This window comes from Pongo abelii, chromosome 9 (assembly GCF_028885655.2).
Source record: "Pongo abelii isolate AG06213 chromosome 9, NHGRI_mPonAbe1-v2.0_pri, whole genome shotgun sequence".
In the NCBI taxonomy this organism is placed as follows: domain Eukaryota; kingdom Metazoa; phylum Chordata; class Mammalia; order Primates; family Hominidae; genus Pongo; species Pongo abelii.
In genome coordinates, this window is record NC_071994.2 from 108,354,839 (window position 1) to 108,371,095 (window position 16,257).

The window sequence follows — 16,257 nt, forward strand, 5'->3', positions numbered from 1 at the left end:
ATATTAGCAAGACCAAATCATCTAAATTTACTTTTATCATGCCCTGAAGACAAAGTAGGTGTTAAATTTTCAGAATTTATCAGAAGGGAGAGTTTGTAAATGCAAGCTTTTGTCATAAGGCAATTTTTGTTCTTTCATTAAAATTTGGCACAGGATACTTTAGCTAGAGAATAATGTAATTCATTGTCAGTTCTGGGTGGCCACAATGGCTATAAGGAAAGGAGTGCCCTAGATGAGTCAGAGCTTTGTACAGTGGTGTGGAGAAGTATACATAGGGACTACCAAGAACAGGAGTAACCCCACTTAAAAGTCACTGTGAAGTCATATTGCCATGTGCATTTATATTGTATTTGCAGTATGAAAATTATTTTATATAAATTCCATTTTAATTGCATCTGTAAGGAATTTATTTCACAAGATACATGAAGCCTGATTTCTCCTTTTATAATAAATGAAATCTAGAGTCAGGGTGATTAAGTGATTTGCTCACAAGTGAGAAGCCAAAGAGTGAAGTCTCTAACCCTGGTTTTCTGACTCTCAGGCTAGTATTCTTTGTACAAAAGATTATAGAATTCTTTGATCCGACAGACATTATTGGACACCTAATATATTCCAGAACACCTGGGGTGGTTAATGAAGCTGCTGTGGCCCTTGCCCAAAAGGATATTTCATTCCAGCCTCTCGTGAGTAATTTTCAGACCACTGTCAATACTAATGAATATATATTATTTATGTTAAATATTTTAGCCATAGTCTGTAGAACTCAAGATTTATTTTTAGATTTGGTCTTCTTTTTTACTTATATTCTTCAATTGCCTTATTTGTAATATGGATGAAATTTCTTACATTTCTTAGTAATATCTTAGAATATTCCAAGTGTGCAGTACTATGTAATTCTTCTCACTGAGATGTGCTACAGTTTCTCTTGTAGAATCTATCTTTCTTGATGATGGTCGATGTCTCAAACCTCATTATTATTTAGGGTATGGTCAAAATTACAAAAATTTATGTATTTATTTCTGCTTAATTTGTTTTTGTTTGTTTGTTTGTTTTCTTTTTTGAGACAGAGTCTTGCTCTGTTGCCCAGGTTGGAGTGCAATGGCCCAGTCTCGGCTCACTGCAACCTCCACCTCCTGGGTTCAAGCAATTCTCCTCCCTCCACCTCCCAAGTAGCTGGGATTACAGGCATGCACCACCACGCCCAGCTAATTTTCTTTCTTTCTTTTTTTTTTTTTGTATTTTTGGTAGAGATGGGGTTTTGACTTGTTGGCCAGGCTGGTCTCAAAATCCTGACCTCAGGTGATCTGCCCGCCTTGGCCTCCCAAAGTGCTGGGATTACAAGCAATTTGTTTCTTATATTGGTTCTTTGCTTCACCAGGTTTGCATGTTTACTTTTTTTTTACGCTACTATGTCTTTGATCCTGGAAGTTAAGACCTCCTTTTCCTGTGGCACCTGATGCTTGTGTCAACCTGGGACACTCATGCATTTCTTCCCTTCTGTGCTGCAGGAGAAGCTTTTCACTGGTCTCTCCTTCCTCACTTTCAGCCACTGGTACCCCACCTCTCAAAATATTATAGAATTTGTGCAGTAACTATAAGTCATAGCACACAATAACTACTCCTTAAATATCATGTTTATCTCCTTCTTCCATTCTAACTACTTCTAAGGAGTTCTGTTTTATGGGCTTCAGTAGTAACTGGCATCATCTGATTTTTATGTCCCAATTATCCTGCTCATTTCTGGTCTGCGTCGTGGTCGGAGCCATGTAATTTGCCTCTGTGATTTAGGATAGAACGAGTTTTATGTGAAATCTAGCCAGGAATTATTTCCCTGCTAGACAACAAAAATATTTTTTGTTGTTGGTGGTGGTGGTGGTTTTGGTTTACAAAAGGATCACCTTTCTATGCACTTGTGGATAAAGGGAAGATATAATTACACAACAGGCAAAAACAAAAACATATTTAAACCTCTGTTATCAAAGGAGAAAAATTCCCTTTACAACATTTTAAAACTTGACCTTTTCCTAGTCTGTGCTTATATAACTCCAATAATAAATGGTGGAGGCGGAACTGTATCACAGAAATAGTGAAATTATTCTTAATTTCAAGGAATATAACAGGCTTCAGTTTTTCTGATGTATAGAGCTATGGTAAGATATAATTATATAAACATGTCTGCTTACTACTCACTAGATTAACATAGTCTGTGATGTATGTAACAATTTGTCTATTCCCATAATTTAGTAGCAGCATTAAATATTTGTCATATCCAGATGAAAAACAAACATGAGAACCATCTGTCTCAATAACTAGAATAATACCAAGTGCTTTATTCAGTGTACCCCTACACACCAGGTAACAAATACATACTTTTGAGGGACTAGCCAGGAAAGACATTAAACAGAAAAAGAAGGTGAAGGTAAACTCCTTACTGGCAAGGCTTCTGATAATTGTGACCAGAGACTAATGTCATAATGGAATCTAGAAAATGGAGACAAAACAGGCTGTGAACAGTTTCCGTTTTCATAATATCTGAAGGAGGCCAGCATTTACTTTTCTTTCCTAAGAATGAACTTACTAGAATTACTTGAGTAGCTTTATTTATTGATTGATTGTATTATCAAAATACAACTGTCCCTCCCCATCCTGGAAATTCTGATCCATAAATTCAAGTGTGGTTAGAACATGTGTAGGTTAATAAGGCTGCTGCACAGGTGTTTCTGATAACTGGAACCTTCCCTCACACTCCTCCCTCCCAGCCCCGGCTTTCAAATCGCTGTCATGGAATAATATCAAAGCTTCCTTTCTACTCTAATATAGAGTAAGTAGCTCTCTGTAGTGACATTTTCTTACAGTATATTCTAGTTATTTATTTGTTTATTTATTTATTTATTTTTTAGATTTTAAGAAGAAGTATTTATTGGCCTGTTACGTACCAAGGTCTAGGTTTAGGCACATTTTCAGAAGGGAACAAATCCTCCATAGAGTTTTCCTCCACAGAGTTTCAAATCTAATGGGCTCTTAACAAGCAACATCTCTATATTTCTAATGGACTCTTCTGGAGAAGATAAGAAGTATTTTTTTTTTCCTGCAGAGTTGACAATAAAAGTGGAAAGTGGAAAGTAAAGTTCTCCTGAGTAACTTAGCATATATTTAACCAAGCCAGCTATACAGAAATAAAAAGTATAAAGTATAAGAAATACTTTACTGCCAACCCCTTTTTTTTTTGTTTCTAGCCTTCATTTTATCCACACAAATCACTGTACTCCTTAATTTTAAGGTACTTCTATTGATTCATGAAATCCCCGCATTTCTTTTCTGAGCAATGTCCCACTCTCCATATAATCTCACATCCACTTCCTCTATCAAATATACACAGTTTGGGGGCATTTTATGAACCTGAAGAATTATTAACAGTTTTATTATTGCAGGTCAAATGGTGTTTTAGTTATGGTTTTAGTTATGTTATTTAGGAGAGTCATCAGATTTTAAATATAACATTTACTATTTATGCATGAAATAACATGGTGTTTAGGACTTAATTTAAAAGAAATTATTGGGTAGGGGAAACATGGACTGAGATTATGGGTGAAATAATACTGTCTGAGTTGATAACTGTTAAAACTAGGTGAAGGCAACATGGGATCCCACTATATTATTCATGTTTGTTGTTGTTGTTTTAAAAATTTCTATTTTAGAGCAATGTTAAGTTCACAGCGAAGTTGAGAGGAAGGTACAGATATTTCCCAAAACCCCCTGCCCCCGCCCCCATACATTATCAACATTCCCCGCCAGCATGATACATTTGTTACTATTGATGAACCTACACTGACACCTCGTTATCACCCAAAACCCATAGTTTACTTTAGGGTTCTCTCTTGGAGATATGCATTCTATGAGTATGGACAAATGTACAGTGACACATATCTATAATTATAGTATCACACAGAGCATTTTCACTACCCTAAAAATCTTCTGAGCTCTACCTGTTCATCTCTTTCTCTCAACTAAACTCCTGGACAACCACTGATTTTTTTTTTGTCTCCATAGTTTTGTCTTTTCCAAAATGTTGTATAGTTGTAATCATATAGTATATAGCCTTTATAGATCAGTTTCTTTCACTTTAGTAATATGTATTTAAGCTTCTTACATGTCTTTTTGTGGCTTTATAGTTTATTTCTGTTTAATGCTGAATAATATTCTATTACCTGGATATATCACAATTTGTTTACTAATTAACCTACAGAAGGACAGCTTAGTTGATTCTAAGTTTTGGCAATTATAAATAAAGCTGCTATAAACACCTGTGTGCAGGTTTTGTGTAGACATAAGTTTTCAACTCTTTTGAATAGTTATCAAGTAGAATGATTGTTAGATCTTATAGTAATAGGGTGTGTAGTTTGGTAGAAAACTGCCAAATCGTCTTCCAAAGTGGCTGTACCACTTTGCATTTCCACCCGCAATGAATGAGAGTTGCTGTTGCTCCACATCCTTGTCAGTATTTGGTGTTGTCAGGGTTCCATATTTTGGCCATTCTAATAGGTTTGTAGTAGTATCTCATTGTTATTTTAATTTGCATTTCTATGATGACACATGGTCTGGACCATCTTTCCATATGGTTATTTGCCATTTATATATCTTCTTTGATGAGATGGAGTTTTAAGAGTTATTTGTATGTTTTGAATAATAGTCCTTTATCATACGGGTCTTTTGCAAATATTTTCTCCCAGTGTGTTGCTAGTATCTTCATCCTCTTGACTATATATACATATATATAATATAAATATATATATATATATTTTTTAACAGAGTCTTGCTCCATCACCCAGGCTGGGGTGCCGCAGTGCCATCTCAGCTCACTGCAACCTCTACCTCCCAGGTTCAAGTGATTCTCCTGCCTCAGCCTTCTGAGTAGCTGGGATTACAGACACGTGACACCAAGCCAGGCTAATTTTTGTATTTTTAGTAGAGACAGGGTTTCACCATTTTGGCCAGGCTGGTCTTGAACTCCTGACCTCAAGTGATCCACCAACCTCGACCTCCCAAAGTGCTGGGATAACAGGTGTGAGCCACCGTGCCCGGCCAGAAGTTTTTCATTTTAATAACATTCAGCCTATCAGTTATTTCTATCATAGATTGTGCTTTTTACATTGTATCTAAAAAGTTATCACGCTACCCAAGGTCATCTAATTTTTCTGCTCTGATAATCTTCCAAGAGTTTTATAGTTTTGCATTTTATATTTAGGTCTATAATCCATTTTAAGTTAATTTTTGTGAGGCATATAACGTATGAGTCTGTTTTGGGTTTTTTGCATGTAGATGCCTAGTTGTTTTGCCACCATTTGTTTAAAAGACAATCTTTGCTCCATTGTCTTGCCTTTGCTCCTTAGTAAAAACTCAGTTGAATATACCTATTTGGATCTCTTTCTGGGCTCTTTATTCTGTTCCATCAATCTACTTACCTGTTCATTCCTCAATACCACACTGTCTCAATTACTGTAGCTTTGTAGTAAATCTTGAAATCAGATAGTGTCAATCCGCCAATTTTGTTTTTCTTCATTGCTGTGTGGCCTATTCTTGGTCTTTTGCCTCTGCATATAAACCTTAGAATTAGTTTCTCAGTACCCACAAAACAACTTTCTGAGATATTGATTGGGATTGCATTGATTGTATCGATGAAGTTAGAAAGATCTGACCTCTTAAACATATTCTTTTCCACTCTATGAACATAAAATATCTCATTTATTTATTTATATTATTTAATTGACAAATCATAATTGCATACATTTATTTTATTCTTCTTTGATTTCTTTCATGAGATTTTTGTAGGTTTCCTCATCAGGATCATGTACATATTTCGTTAGATTTATGCCTATGTGTTATATTTTTGGGGAATGCTAATATAAATTGCATTCTGCTTTTGATTTCAAATTTTACTTGTTTATTGCTGATATATAAGAAAGTGATTGACTTTTGTATATTAACCTTATATCCTGCAAACTTGCTGCAATCATTTATTAGTTCTGGGAGACTTGTGTTGTAGTTGTTATCATTGATTCTTTGAGATTTCCTGTATACGTGAACATATACTTTAGAAACAAAGATAGTTTTATTTTTTTCTTTCCAAGGAAGCTTTCATTTTTTTTCAGTTTTATTCTGTTTCCTTGTCTTATTGCATTATAAATGAGTGTTGAACTTTGTCAAATGCTTGCTACATCTATTGATATGATCATGTAATTTTTCCTTTTTAGCCTGTTGATGTGATGGACTACACTAAAACTATTCTATTTGTTTATATGTTTGAAATTTCCAATGACAAAAAGTCAACAAAATATTTTCTTTTGTATTCCCTATTTAAATTTTATCAACAAGTGTGATGTTTAATTTTATGTGTCAACTTGGCTAGGCTGTACTACCCAGTATACTACCCAGTATTTATACTAATCTAGGTGTTATGAAGGCATTGATGGATATACTTAACATTTACAATCAGCTGATTTTAATTAAAGGAGATTACTCTTGATAATACGGATAGACTTATCCAATCAGTTGATAACCCTTAAGAGCAAAACTTGAGATCCCTGAAAGAAAGAAATTTGGTCTCAAGCTTGCAACATCAACTCCAGCCTGTGTGTTTCAGCCTATGGGCCTAACCTGCAAATCTCTGACTTGCTAGTCCCCACAATTGGGTGAGTCAGTTCTTTTAAATAAATCTATATATGTATATTTACCTATGTATATCCTTAAAGAATGAATTTATAATGGTAGAAACTTGAGGTTGGTGACAGATTTTCAGACAGAGCACATAATAGAGCTGTGCCCTTCAACCCACTTGCCAAAGACATATGTCTATGCCGTAAGGTAAAACTTGTTCTGATGTTGTTGAATGATACATTTAAATTATGATAAAGACAATTTAATATGTTACACTATTAGAGTACTTCTAATTTTTATACAAAGTATATAAAGTTGCTATCTTAACGACCCTATATATAACTGGATCAATAGAACACCTAATTATATCATTTTTTGGTATTTTCAAAACTCAACAGATAAAAAAATCACAATATTAACAAGGCTGTTTCATTGTCTGAGATCTTCTCCAATACACTTAGAGAACCTTAGTGCACTGGAGAACCTAAGCCTTGAAGGCAAGTAGTGACAATACAAGATATCGGCAAATGAGGGCACTAATTTTCAAAGAGGCTAAATGTTTGCCAGCAATACATAGCAGAAATGTTATATTACTGCCATATTCTTAAATTGCTGTACATACTAAAATTACTTTGGAGAGAGTTTTCCAAGTATGTAATCCTAACTCACCCTGTACAAACTAACCAAATCAGAGAGGAATCCAAGCTGGTATGCTATAAACATGTTTCCTAAGTCATCCTTTGGGTAATCTGTTTAAGAGCTTCTACATTACCTACAGATATTCCAAACCACAGGCCAGTGTTATTTTCTGCTGTCTCTTTCCACTTATAGATGGAAGCATCTGGAGAAGCATTCATAGTGAGCCAAATGACTTAGAGGAGAGATTTCTTATTTTTCTTATCAATCATTATGGAACCCAAGTGTCTGCCTCTGTGCATTTACTAAAGTTACTGCACGCAAAATTAATAAGATATTTACCTTAGAAGCAAAGTTATATCAAGTTATATATTTGTTCTGGTAACATGCAATCATCCATTATTTTGATTAAAATGTTGCATTGTCTTTAGATCACATACATGCATCATATGAGTTGGAATGTATGTTATGTATTTTGGGGACATTTCAGATGACTATATGGAGATGAAGTGCAATAGGAACATCTACATACACATGTGGACACTGATACCTTACCTAATTTCCATGGTGACTCCAGAGAGAATATAAAAGCCCCTTCTGTTTCACTGTTCTCTTTTTCTCACCCTTCTGCTGTATGGCTCCTGACTTAAACAATAACAGATAACAAGATTAATAAAGCACAGGCTTTTTAATGAAATCAGGTTTCGTATCAAGCCCTTTAACTTTCTAATCTGTTTTCAGCAGCTGTAAGTGCTGCACGATCACTTTCAGCATCTCTCCAGAGAGCACAGAAAGACATTTCTTCTATCTTTGATCTGTTTCTTGTCACTGGAAATTATCTGCAAGAAATGCTCCAACAGAATTTTTTTCTACTAGTGTTATTAAGGTACCAAGAAATAAAGTTTTTTCAGGCCTTTTGTTTAAAATCAGCACTTGCTTTGGATACTCCATGCTCAGCACTTAAGCAGCATCCAATGAAGCAAAGCCATTGCTAAGTATAAATAATAATCCCAGAGAGCTTGTTTATGTCCTTTAGGCTCTTATATTTAAGACAGCACTACCATGGATAAATAGGGGCAGAAAGACACATCATTGAAATAGTAAGTGACTAATTGATGAGAAAGGTTTTCACCTAGTACACAGTTTAAAGTTAAGGGGCTTTTAAAAATGGGGTAAACTCAGCTGATTGGGTTACCCTGGAGAAAAGCAAGCCATTATTGCATTTATGTCACCCTGGTGATAGCCAAGTCACATTGATAGAAGCCTATGTTTATTCTGTATACTTCTGACAGATATTTTCTCTTCAGATGAGTAGTCTCACCACATTCAGGTGTCACTTTCCTTCTTTCTTCCAAATTCTCCTGTGTCCTCAAGACAACCAATGCAATGGTCTCATCAGGATGGTCAGACCTTTTCCCTATTATTTGGGGCTTGCCCCTGCAAAAGTCACATTACCCCTGAAATTCCATTTGTGACACAGTCTTCTCAGGTGCAGAGAAAACTTAAGTTTACTATGGGAATAAGGTTGGCACTATGCACTTAACTTTAGTCAAGCTGTAAGTACATCATCAGAATGAATTGTTAGTCTTATAAAATCAGTAATTTATTGGGCATTCTCTTACTGTTTCAATTCAGTTTCCCTGCTGATTCATTCACAGTTTTGATGGCTAGAAGTCTGAGATCAGAGTGCTCTCATGGCTGGATTATGCTAGATGCCTCATGGTTTACAAATGACTGTCTATTTATTGTCTTCTTACATGGCAGAGAGATAAACAGGGGAGCTTTCATCATCTTCTATGAAGGACAACAATCTTATTAAGGAGGCTCCAAACTCAGAACCTAATTACCTCCCAAGACCCCACTTCCTAACACCATCTCACTGGGGGCTAAGGTATCAATATATGAACTTGGGTGGGACATAAATATTTAGTTCATAGCAGCTCAGAACTGCTGAAGATAGAAGTGTGTATTAAACATAGTTTCTGCCTTCAAGGGGCTTTAAGCATGTTAAAGATATAAATAACTCAGCCGGGCGCAGTGGCTCACGCCTGTAATCCCAGCACTTTGGGAGGCTGAGGCAGGCAGATCATGAGGTCAGGAGATCGAGACCATCCTGGCTAACATGGTTAAACCTTGTCTCTACTAAAAATACAAAAAAAAATTAGCCGGGCGTGGTTGTGGGTGCCTGTAGTCCCAGCTACTCGGGGGGCTGAGGCAGGAGAATGGCGTGAACCCGGGAGGCAGAGCTTGCAGTGAGCGGAGATTGCACCACTGCACTACAGCCTGGGCGAGACAGCCAGACTCTGTCTCAAAAAAAAAAAAAAAAAAATGCAACTCAATAGCAAAGGCCCACTACTATTCAAAATCAGTATTCTAGGGAGCTGAATGATGTGGAAGATGAAAGAAAGAACACATCACATTGTATTCTGTATTTACATGCCAGTGATTTACATATATTAGTATTTATTAATCTCTTTTAATAATAGTAGAAATAAATTTCCATACTTTATAAGGAAGAAAACCAAGGCTCAGAACATTGAATAACTTAATGGTTGAGATTGGAATTCAGGTTTCTGATTCTTTTTTCTAGAATTCGTGAAGAAATTGGAATTCGAGATGAAAGAATAATAAGAAGAAGAAAATGATTTGAACTCACAGACAGCAGTAGTAAGGATAATTTTAACCAGTGACAAGAGAGGAGAAGAAATACAGGGATAAAAATGCACATGGTATTTTTAAGGGAATAGTGAATAAATCACCCTCTTTGAAACAGTGGTGTCTTTTTGGTTCTAACAGCAAAACATAAACATTTGCTATTATTTGCCTAGAGTTTTAACATTTGCAGAATAATTTTACACATATTATTTTGTTTCAGGTTTATGATAACCCTGTGAGTTAAGTAGAGAAGTTATTTTTATTAATATTCTCCCTATCATAGGTGAAAAATTTGAGGCCGAAATTCGACCATGGGAACAAGATCCTAAAATTAATAATGGACTAGGACAAATGCTGAATATGGCTCTATAGTATACACATTTTCCAAATTACTTTTGAAATATCCTTGTATCATGGGGTTTAAACAGAAATTCAAACTTCAGTCAAAGAAATCACAAAGATGAAGTTGTCACTGAGTAAGTGGTAAGTAACGTGATCTTGGAGACCCCCCACTGAGATGTAATGATTCTGTCAGTTATAGTTGACCCTTGACCAATGTGAGGGTTAGGGTCATTGATGCCCCCAACACAGTAAAAAATCCATGTATAATTTTTGACTCCCCCAAAACTTAACTACTAGCAGCCTACTGTTGACTAGAAGCCTTGCTGATAACATAGTTGATTAACACATATTTTGTATTTTATATATATTACGTATTGTATTATTACAATAAAGTAAGCTAGAGAAAAGAAAATGTTATTAACAAAATCACAGAGGAAGAGCAAATATATTTTCTTTATTAAGTGGAATTGGATCATCACAAAGCTCTTTATCCTTTTTGTCTTAACACTGAGTAGGCTGAAGAGAAGGAGGAAGAGGGGGATTGGTCTTGCTGTGAGGTGGCAGAGGTAGAAAAGTTGGAGGAAATGGAAGTTGAGAGCCAGGCACATTTGGTGTAACTTTTATTGAAAAAAAATATTGCATGTAAGTGGACACAAGCATTTCAAACCCTTGTTGTATGAGGATCAACCGCACTAAAGAAAACTATTCATGTCATCAAAACTATTCAATAACTTAGCCTATACCTTTCTCTTTGCTTGTGTGTGCATTTTTCACACCAAGCACAGTGCCTAATACCTAAAAGTCATGTGGAAAATAACAGTGGTGCTATTGAACCACCAATGTTGGATGTAATTAATATAATTATTACCATTTTGTGTTGAAGGTACCTATTTATCATTTCTCTTCAGGGATTCACACAACCATAATTAATGCTGATTTTTGTGTGTGTTTTTTTTAATCTCTCAAAAATGTTAATTGTACCCACTTTCTCAGTGAATCATGGTGGAATGGTGGCCAAATACCTGTGCCTTAGCTGTGTTGGTTTTATCAAACCTCTTAAGTCCTCACTAACTCAGCCCTTTCCAGTCCTTTCTCGGGGAGTTACTTTTTGTGGCTTAAAGGTGATGTCAAAGAATTAGACAATCAACTTCATAAACTACTCATTGGGCTCAGAGTGGGAAAAATAAAATGTTGGGGTGGGGGTTTAGGGATAAAACAAAGGTACAATTTTTTCTGGAGCATCAGCTTCACTATCCCCCAAAGAAGTTTCTTACCCTCCCCTTCACTGGTTATCTCCAGAAAGTGGGGGAAATAGGCAGTCTTCCAGGCAGGTATACCAGAACTATCCAGGACTGGGTTCTCCAGAAAAATAGCTTGTATGTATTGAAACAGTGTATCGCTGTATAGATGTCTTTTTCTCAACAATCTTCAAAGGCAATGGAAGCAGGACAGCATTTTGAATGAATTTCAGATGATTTCTTCATAGTGGTAACTCATCGTGGAGACTTTATGAACTTAATTCACCACATGGGCATATATACACATATATATATGTATATGGACATATTGTAAGCTTCTTAAGGGCAAAAATCAAGCTATATGAATCACTCTTATCAATAATGCTGAACCCATAGCCTAGTGCATAGTTTATCCATAACAGATGTTTGCCAAAAAATGTTGCTTAATAATTAGATAAATATTCAGCACACATAAAAATGTTTATTTTTTTCTGAACTGCAAATGATTTCTGGAACATTTCAAAGAACACATTGATCCACTCTTAAAAGCATTCCTATTGTTTGCTATATAATTTGTACCTTCATATCTAAGAGAATATTATCTGAAATATAACCAAAAATTTCCACAGAAAGATCCCTATTATTAAACAGATGCTCAAATTCAAGAATATCCAAAATATGCAAGTTACAGACAACTTTAAATTGTAAAATAACTTAGATTCATTTGCAATTCAACAATAATTAAGTTAGAGACTTTTGTATTATGAATATTATTAACTTCAAATAACTCTATATAGGCACAAGTAATCAGATTATTTACAGGACTTCAGTTCATTTGTGATATATAGACTTTTGAGGCAATACTACTATTTTAGAGAATGCCATTCTGTGTAAAGTAATATTTAAAATACCATCTAGGTTCCACATATTAAAATACATTTTGATGGCCCAAGTAGTGCATGGTGACCTTCAGAAAATAAACTCTCTGTGTCTCAGATTTGTGTACTAATAAATAAAGATCAAGTAACAACCTTAGGGTATTTCTAAGAAGTATATCATGTTACATACAGGCTTAGGTCCACGACTGACATACATTAAACTTGCAGTAAGTTAACATTTGTCGTCACTGTTTTTTATAAAGTATTCTGATTTTATATTCAGGATTTCAAAATTTCAATTATTACTAAACACCTGGAAATCTATGTTGGTTTATTTTATTAGTAAATTTCCTGTTTTCCTTTTCCTCTACCTCTCCAGTATTCAAGAAGGATATCATTAACCATTAGTCAAGGTTATTATGTTTTTCCAAGAAGCATATGGCAATGGCTTTACCTCCAGAGGAAAGGTAAAGAAATTGAAGACGGTAAGAATAGTCACATGCTGCTACTTGAAAAAATGTTAAGAATTAATACAACTTTGCAGGCTGATAGAAGTTTTTAGGCCCATTAGGTTTGATAATTACTAGCAAAACTCTTTAAAAAATATGTAAATTGTAAGTCCTTCTCCGCCTTCATTATCAGGATGTTATTCAGTTGCCCTCAAATAGTCATCCTATAATACTTAACATAGAGAACAACACATTGTGGAAATAATTCATGAGGAGACTGAGATTTTTGGCAACTATTTCTTCCCTTGACCTTGATCAAATTGTTTCCCCAAGTAAAAACCTAAAGATAACTATAACTGCCAGCCACCTTTTGGGGTGTTCTAAGGTTTAGAGGGCCTTACCAATTCCTTGAGTAACCGTAGGAACAATGATACACGCAAAGGTAAGTTATTATTGAATGTTCTATATCATTGAAACTTTCTACTCCCCTTCTCCTAACCTGAATATATGCAGTAGAGTTGAACAAGGAGAGGAGATATTTGGCGGGGAGAGAAGGTGGAATAGTAGCAAAGAGTACAGTGTTTTCATATTTAGCATACACAACTGGTTTGTGTAGCAAGGAAAGAAATCACGAGTAGATATAAGTCATCCCACAAAGTACACAACAATAGCAAACATGAACGTGAATTCAGTATGTTGGCTTAAAATTAGTGCATATAAATCATGCATTTCCAAATAATTGCCTTCAAATTGCTTGTTTTAACTCACAGTAATTATACTCTATGCTCACTTTTTTCTACTTTACTTAAAACAAATGAGCCATTTCAAGCCTCAATGGCTATCTTTTGAACCACAGTAAATACTGTAGTGCATTAATCATTATATTTGTGATAAATATGTGTTGTCTTTGTATTACGTTCTAACTACACAATTTAGCAATTCTTTAGTTCTTTGCTTCTTTAATCTCACTGTATATATACTTTTTTATATATATGCGTTAGAAATATACTGATACGGATTTATGTATAAATAAATGGATATTAATTTTTAATTTACTGACAACTTTTTCTCACATAAAACAATATATTCACTTTTTTTAGGATTTTTTGTTGTTTTGTTTCTTTGATTTTTTTTTTAATTTTGGTAAATCCCTCATGTTTCTAACTTTCTAATCTTTTTGGTAAATATTTATAATACATATGGTGTGTGTATGTGTGTGTGTATCATTCATATATATATGTACAGATATATGGACATTATACATACACATTAATGGAATAAATATGAATTTAATTTTACATGAGAATTTTTAAATACATCTTAAAATAACACTATAAGGCAATCAAAAATTAGCGTCAGGGCCAGGTGTGGTGACTCAAGCCTGTAATCCCAGCACTTTGAGAGGCCAAAGTGGGCAGATCACCTGAGGACGGGAGTTTGAGACCAGCCTGACCAACATGGAGAAACCCCATCTCTACTAAAAATATAAAATTAGCCAGGCATGGTACCACATGCCTGTAATCCCAGCTACTCGGGAGGCTGAGGCAGGAGAATTGCTTGAACCCAGGAGGCAGAAGTTGCAGTGAGCCGTGATCGCTCCACTGCACTCCAGCCTGGGCAACAAGAGGGAAACTGTCTCAAAGTAAATAATAATAATAATAATAAATAAATAGGCCGGGCGCGGTGGCTTATGCCTGTAATCCCAGCACTTTGGGAGGCCGAGGCGGGCGGATCATGAGGTCAGGAGATCGAGAACATCCTGGCCAACACGGTGAAACCCCGTCTCTACTAAAATTACAAAAATTAGCTGGGCGTAGGGGCACGCGCCTGTAATCCCAGCTACTTGGGAGGCTGAGGCAGGAGAATCACTTGAACCCAGGAGTCGGAGGTTGCAGTGAGCGAAGATTGCCACTGCACTACAGCCTGGCAACAGAACAAGACTCCATCTCAAAAAAAAAATAAAAAATAAATAAATAAATAAATAAATAAATAAATACATAGTGTCAGAATTACTTTTATAAAAATGAAAATGTAAAGCAAATTGTCTTAGTCCATTTTCACGCTGCTGATAAAGACATACCTGAGAGTGGGAAAAAAAGAGGTTTCATTTGACTTACGGTTCCACATGACTGGGGAGGCCTCAGAATCACGGTGGGAGGTGAAAGACACTTCATACCTGGTGGTGGCAAGAGAAAATGAGAAAAAAGCAAAAGAGGAGCCCCCTGATAAACCCATCAGATCTCATGAGACTTATTCACTATCACTAGAACAGCACCAAAAGAACAGCCTCCATGATTCAATTACCTCCCCCTGGGTCCCTGCCACAACACATGGGAATTCTGGGAGATACAATTCAAGTTGAGATTTGGGTGGGGACACAGCCAAACCATATCACAAATATACCAATAAAAGTTTGCATGCTTACTAGCTAGCATATGCATTTATTATGTCAACAGTTTTGCAATCACTACTGACTACATTTCAAAGTTTCTATTTTAGGTTATTTAGAGTGTATTATTATTAACGTTTTAAGATATACATTATCTAATACATATCATTTGCTTTTGATGCATCAATTCTTCCTATGATTGGAGAAAAGAAAGCCAAACAATAGACTCTCAATTTAATCTGCTGGTATCAACTTCTTTTTTTTATCTTTTTAATCTTCTAAATTATATATTCTGTTAAAACACTTTTCACTGTGAAAATTATACATATTTACAATTTTTTTAAAGATTAATGCTGTCGTTTTAAATAAGTGATTATTTTAAAATATAAGTGCAATAAAATTTAGAGTTAAGACATTGAAATATCTATCAGATTAGAGAGCCAACAAAGGAAAACCTCCAAAGAATTTCATAATGTCTTGAAGAAGTAGAAATTCTGCATAATTTGGGGACAGAATATCATAGTAGAGAGATATCTGTAGAGCCACATTAACAATACATATAGAACAGTCCATAATTTCTGAAATCTCTTCCTTTTCTTCCTTGAACAGTTATAGTGTTTGTCAAGGTACTGACATAATTAATTTATTAGATGGTAGTAAATATCAAATAGCCTGAAGATATTTGAAATTCAAGCAGCACATTATTCTTTCTAGAACGTAATGACTGGTTTAGCTTGGAACTCTTCTGGTTTTGCTGTTGCCTCTAGCATTTATAAAGAAGATTTTACTATTTTTTAATTTTCTTTAATTTGTTTATTTGCATATATGGGCTGATTAATTTTCTCCTTATTATTAATATTTGTCTGCATCTGTTGTCATGTTACTGAAAACCATGTAAAATATGTCAGAAAACAGCTATATTAAAAATGTGAGAAGACTTTCAGAAAATATTGAGATGATTTTGTAAACTTTGAGAAAGAGAAACAAATTTATACCCTGCTTTATAGAGCAGATTT